Source organism: Podarcis melisellensis, assembly GCF_964234715.1.
Source record: "Podarcis melisellensis genome assembly, chromosome: 17".
NCBI classification, from domain to species: Eukaryota; Metazoa; Chordata; class Lepidosauria; order Squamata; family Lacertidae; genus Podarcis; species Podarcis melisellensis.
The window spans coordinates 22,536,029-22,542,028 of NC_138534.1; positions in this window are offsets into that span (position 1 = coordinate 22,536,029).

Consider the following 6,000-nt stretch of genomic DNA (forward strand, 5'->3'; position numbering starts at 1 on the left):
ATGTGCCACCTCCCCATCAAAAAAATCCTGGCAAATCTCCACCTCTGCAGTCATCTCATTAAAGCTTTAAAGCTAGCAGATTTACAAGCCAGTGAACTCTCAACCATGTTCAAATGTTCTTGGTTCAAAGCAGAGGAGCTGGCTATCCAAATGACAAGTCTCAAGCCATTTTTTCTCAAGCCACGGTTGTTTTAATTGAAAAGCATGATGACATAGATTTCCTCTGAGCTGTGGTCTGCCTGGAAACAAACAAATAAACAAACAAAATGTGAACAGGAGGTGGGGAAATGATTGGATCATTTCTATTAAATTAAATTCAATTAAACGTGAACAGGTGCAACATCAAAAGCGTGGTAGAGCTGATTCAGTTCTCTTGCAGTTAATGAGCTTAGTTTTCCTGAAGATTTTTCATAAACCAGACCGAGCCACTCAGACATTCAACTTGCAATGATTTACATTTCCGATGAGAAAAGATTCCATGCAAGTGAGAGAGGCAGGGAGAGAGAGAAAAACAACAACTATAGACATAACTTGCCAAAGTGCATACACATGACCAAAAAAAGATTAACATAATGAAAGAGCTGGTTGTAGAATTAATTGTGGACACAGACTGGAAAACAGATGTAGAGGGAGTGTTGTTGCTCCCCCACCCTTCCAAATATGATGAAACAATTGGCAAGATGGTACCTAAGAATATTGACTCTTATGTATTTTGTTGGATATACAATGTGATGTATAAAAGGTCTCTGAAATGATGGAGCGGGAACATTCTGCTTCTCCAAACAGGGAGCTCAAGTGAACAAGTCCCTCTAGGGTTGCAGGAGCGGGATCAGAAGCTGTCATTTATCTGTCAGGTTTCCCCCCTCCCCCTATCTGTTTTATTCTTATTATAGTATTTCCTCTAATCTCACCAAATGGCCTCAAGTGAATGATAATTAAATTCGGGCGGAGATAGCCACATGTTCACAAGAAGGACAATTAGGCCTGGCTAGAAATGGAGTCCACCATGTATTCTTCAAGCCTGGAATGATTCCCTGCCAAATCCTACACTCTCAACAAAAGCAGCTTACTCACTAGAAGAAGAGTTTGGATTACTTAAGCTTACTTAAGTAAGACATAACTTAAGGCGATCAAACTAGAAAGTGCTTTCATGGCTTAGGAAGAAACCTGGAGCACACACCTTTTCTCCTTTTGCTGAATATTGCCTTATGTTTGTTTCTGTTTTGGGAGAGATTCTGTTACAGTGGCACCTTGGTTCTAGAACTCAATCCATTCTGGAATTCCGTTTGACTTCCAAAACCAAAGCGCAGCTTCCGATTGGCTACAGGAGCTTCCTGCTCTGAAGCGGAAGCCACGTAGGACATTTGGCTTCTGAAAAACGTTTGCAAACCAGAACACTGTTTGCAATGTTCGGGAGCCGATTTGTTTGACAACTAAGCCATTTGCAACCAAGGTATGACTGTACTTTGCTTTTACACTAGAGGCAATTTGTGCTGTCTGGATTACAGACCCTCCCAGTGTCCCTATTTTTCAGGGACAGTACTGGATCGGCAGAAGTCACCCCGGTTTCTGATTTGATCCTGGAATGTCCCCTTTTCCTTAGGGTGTCTCTATATTCATTGGAGGAATGTTAGAGGGTATGGAGTTATGCGAACCCCAAGCCAAGAAGATAAGTAACTATACAACCTTTGGAAGACATCTGAAGGCAGCCCTGTACAGGGAAGTTTTTTTTAATGTTTAATGTTTTATTATGTTTTTACATATCCAGGATGCCACCCAGGGTGGCTGGGGCAACCCAGTCAGATGGGTAGGGTATAAATAATAAAGTATTATTATTATTATTATTATTATTATTATTATTATTATTATTAAGTGGGATGTCCCTATTTTCATTGGATAAATGTTGGAGGGCATGTGAACGTTTCAGACAAAGCGTGTTCTCCTTCATGGAGAGCACGTGTTGTGGTGGGGGCCACCAGGACATTCCAAAGTTGGGGGCGGGCTAACTGATTGTTGGCCACTGATGCGATTGGGGCTTCCCTTGTTGTTGGGAAGAAATTTATGTTGCCATTTATTGATTGACAGCCAGAAATGCTAAAACTCCTTGCATGAGGCTAGGGCTTCCTCTTTTCGCCCGTGCAGCGGATTGCCCGTCCCTCCCTCCCTAGAATAGGGTTGTTCGCTTTGACCTTGCTATGCCTGCCATGGGGTCGTCTGCTTTGGAGCGGGGGCCTGGTAGGAATTTTGTCCATCTGGCTGATTGGCTGGGGCCATTTGGTTTTTGCCTACTGCGTAGCAAATCGTCACAACTTGTAAGGTTGCGGTTAGGCATTGGTTTATGGTTTGGTTGGTTGAGGGGCATGGATTGGCTGTGCCTGCCCCTCTAATGCTGCTGCTGCAAGGGATTCCGTTAAAGGAATTGGGGGTTAACTATTGCTTGTCCCCTCTGTCAAGGGGGCTCGGGCCATAGCAATGAGCTCCTGGTTGCATTTGGGGTGAGGGCAGGTTCCCTGCTCCGCGTAACCCCCATTCTGACTTTCGCATCGTGCGGAATGTCAGTCTGTCCCCCATGGTGGGGGCAAATAGTCGCAACCAATGCCTAAGCAACCACTCACAAATTTGTATTTTAATAAAGTTGTGGCCAAAATTATGCCAAAAACCTTAAACAAAAATTCTGTGTGATGTGTGAGTTATTGGGGTGGACCTGGGGACCTCGACACGCAACAGTGACTTGGCAGAATGCAGGAAGCAGCAAGAAAGTTGCTTCCTATACCTACAGATGATACTTTGGAGGGGAAGGATTATTTTACAAGATGAGGCTAAAGGAAAATTAATGTGTACTGCCCTTAAAGGGTGTACCTCTATATAACAGCATAGTTATTTATGGTTAAAAACAAAGAACTGCAAGGCTATGTTCTAAATTAATTATTTCCTCAAGTTGGTTGTATGCTAAATCTATAGTTTGTTCAGCAGTTAGACCTAATGGGTTACAGGAAAAGTCTACCCATTTGTCTGCTATTGTTGTTTTTATGAAATCTATCTTCTTGTCATGATAATTGCTCTAGCTTCATCATAAGCAAAGCATGAACTGCAAATGCTTCTAAATTATTGTAGCTAGACTAGAAGATAGAAAATTGTGCCGCGCGCCATTTATTACATCTCCTGTCTTTTGGGGTGCTTAAGTTGGTTGAGATTGATTATGCAGAGGATTAATTTTGCATCCCTCCCTGCAAATTGCTATCCCTTTGCATACATTGAAAAACAAAGAACTATTCTGATGAGCAGCTTTCTGTCTCCTTGCAGCTGAGTATGCTTAAAGGAAAGGTCAACGGTTAGTTAAACAAGAATGCTGAACCAATCTTGCAAGCCTGCTGTGTTTCCTCAAAAGCACACCAGTGGCAAGGCTATTTTTGAAGGGGCTTTTCATTAGAGAAATTATTTGCATTTTGCACAGGTAACTTTCTATTTCCAGAGAGAGACAACAACACTGCAGGGCCCAGACAGAGAATCCCATCTGTAAACCTGGGCAATCTGTGGTTGCTGGAGGTGCTATGCTCAAATACTTTTATCCTTCCTAAAACTTGTATTCATTATAAGACTTTAGGTAATATTGGCAAGCTATAAAGGGACCCCTGACCATTAGGTCCAGTCGTGACTGACTCTGGGGTTGCGGCGCTCATCTCACTTTATTGGCTGAGGGAGCCGGCGTACAGCTTCCGGGTCATGTGGCCAGCATGACTAAGCCACTTCTGGCAAACCAGAGCAGCCATTTACCTTCCTGCCAGAGCGGTTCCTAATTATCTACTTGCACTTTGAGGTGCTTTTGAACTGCTAGGTTGGCAGGAGCTGGGACTGAGCAACGGGAGCTCACCCCGTTACAGGGATTCGAACCGCTGACCTTCTGATCGGCAAGTCCTAGGCTCTGTGGTTTAACCCACAGCACCACCTGCTAAATATAGTAGGAAATGCTTTTACAAGTCCTTATTTATGATCATAGCAAATGATCCACTTCTAAGGCATTGAGGCTGCTGTGCAGCGTTCGAAATTAGCCAGGTGCCAAGTGCATTTTGCATCTGGCTTTCAACCACTTGCGACCAAGTGAAGATGCCAGGGTGCCAGAATGTTGCTTGACATTTACACCATCGGCAGGTGCATGCCTGGGGATCCTTGTATCTGGACTGTTTTCATACACTCATGCCTTCTCCTATAGAATTCTATCAATTATATTTTATCTGCACAATCCGAATGAATTTCACGAGCCCAAATGCTTTTTCCGTGCAGCCTGAGCAGGAGCTGTTTTCCACCTATCCTATCTTCACTTCTGGTTTCCTACCTAAAAGAAAACATGAAGCTTTTGCTAATACCCAGTTCTGAAAGCTGCCATAGCAGCAGCGTTAGAATCTCAGATAGATAAACTAGGTGCCAAATGGCTCCTTAAACCAAGGTTACAGTTGCCCACATGGAATATCTAGTTGCCATTTTGAGGTAAGATGGCTCTAAAATAATATTTTTCAAATGATGGATTGACTGTGATTGATTATCAGTTAATTATCTGCCTAGTTCAGGTGACCACCTTGAGCTAGGTTAAGAACTATGAGATGTCCTCAGGCTTCTCTAAATCAGAGGCATTCCCTGGAAAACAGGGACACCTGAAGGGTCTGGAGCTACAGTTCCATACTTGGCAACTTTCCTTACGCTCTGATCTTCTCTCTCTTTTTTAAATGAGATTATCTTGCAAAAAATTTGTTTAGTGTCTAATTCTTCAGGGTTGAGCTCAGTCACCATGGTCTCTAGAAAGGAAATCTCAGGTAAGATGTGCATTCTGCCTCTAGAATTCCCTGCATATAAATGTGCACACACATTAACACCATGGCACCAAGCTGAGCACAGCCTGAGATACAGGCTGAATGACCTACTGGCACAGACACTTAATGGTTTTTATAAAATATCTTTAACTTAAAAAACAAACAACCCCGCTTTTAAATGAGTGAAGGGCCCAGCGTAGTTTGCAGTCAGGCAGAATGTCATTTTCCTGACATTTCCTTATTTGATAATTTCCACATTTTATGTGATCTTTCACTCAACATAGAAGCCACGTCTGGGAAACAAGTCGAAGCTAGTGGAAGTTTAGTTCTTATTTCTATATTATTTTATTTCCAAGGGAAGAAAAAAACATGTTAATGTGGAAAATACAGGAATTTTGCACTGTGAATTCATGTGATGAGTTTGGGGTGGAATTCTAGAATACAATTCTTGCCCACCAATTAAAATGGAGTGTGACATGGCGGCATATTAGTCAAAAAGTCACAGTTCCACAATGCTACAGGTGATGTGGTGTGAAAGGAACATTAGAATCTGGGACAGAAGCACTAGCATTCTAGCATAGGAAAAGGAGTGTAGTAAACATTGCATCTGAATGCACCCATAGAGAAAAGGATTACAAACCCATAGCTATTTCAGCAATGTGTAATGTGAGGAGAAAGCAGGAGAACAGTGGTGTTATAAGCAGATCCCTGTTTCCATCTTTGAAATGGTGAGTTTGCACTGCCCAAATACATTCCCAAATGGAGACACAATGCAAAAGATACATGACTAAAGGGTGCTTTGAGAACTAAAAATGCACATTCTGTGGCACCCAGGATCCAGAGCTGGGTGAGGCTAGATTAGATCTAGCATCACTCACACAATCCCTCATGGGGGAGGAAAAAACATGTTTTCCCCATATTGGTGAGTGAAGGTAAGACAGCCAACTCTGCTTTAGTAGGTATAGCCATTGAATATATAACAACAACAACAACAACAACAACAACAACAACAACAACAACAGTAGTAGTAGTAGTAGTAGTAATTTATACCCCGCCCATCTGGCTGCGTTTCCCCAGCCACTCTGGGCAGCTTCCAACAAAAGATTAAAAATACATTAAAACAAACAAACAAACAAACAAACAAACAAAGAGATTGGAGACCTTCCTTTTAAAATAACCACAGTTCCCTGTAATG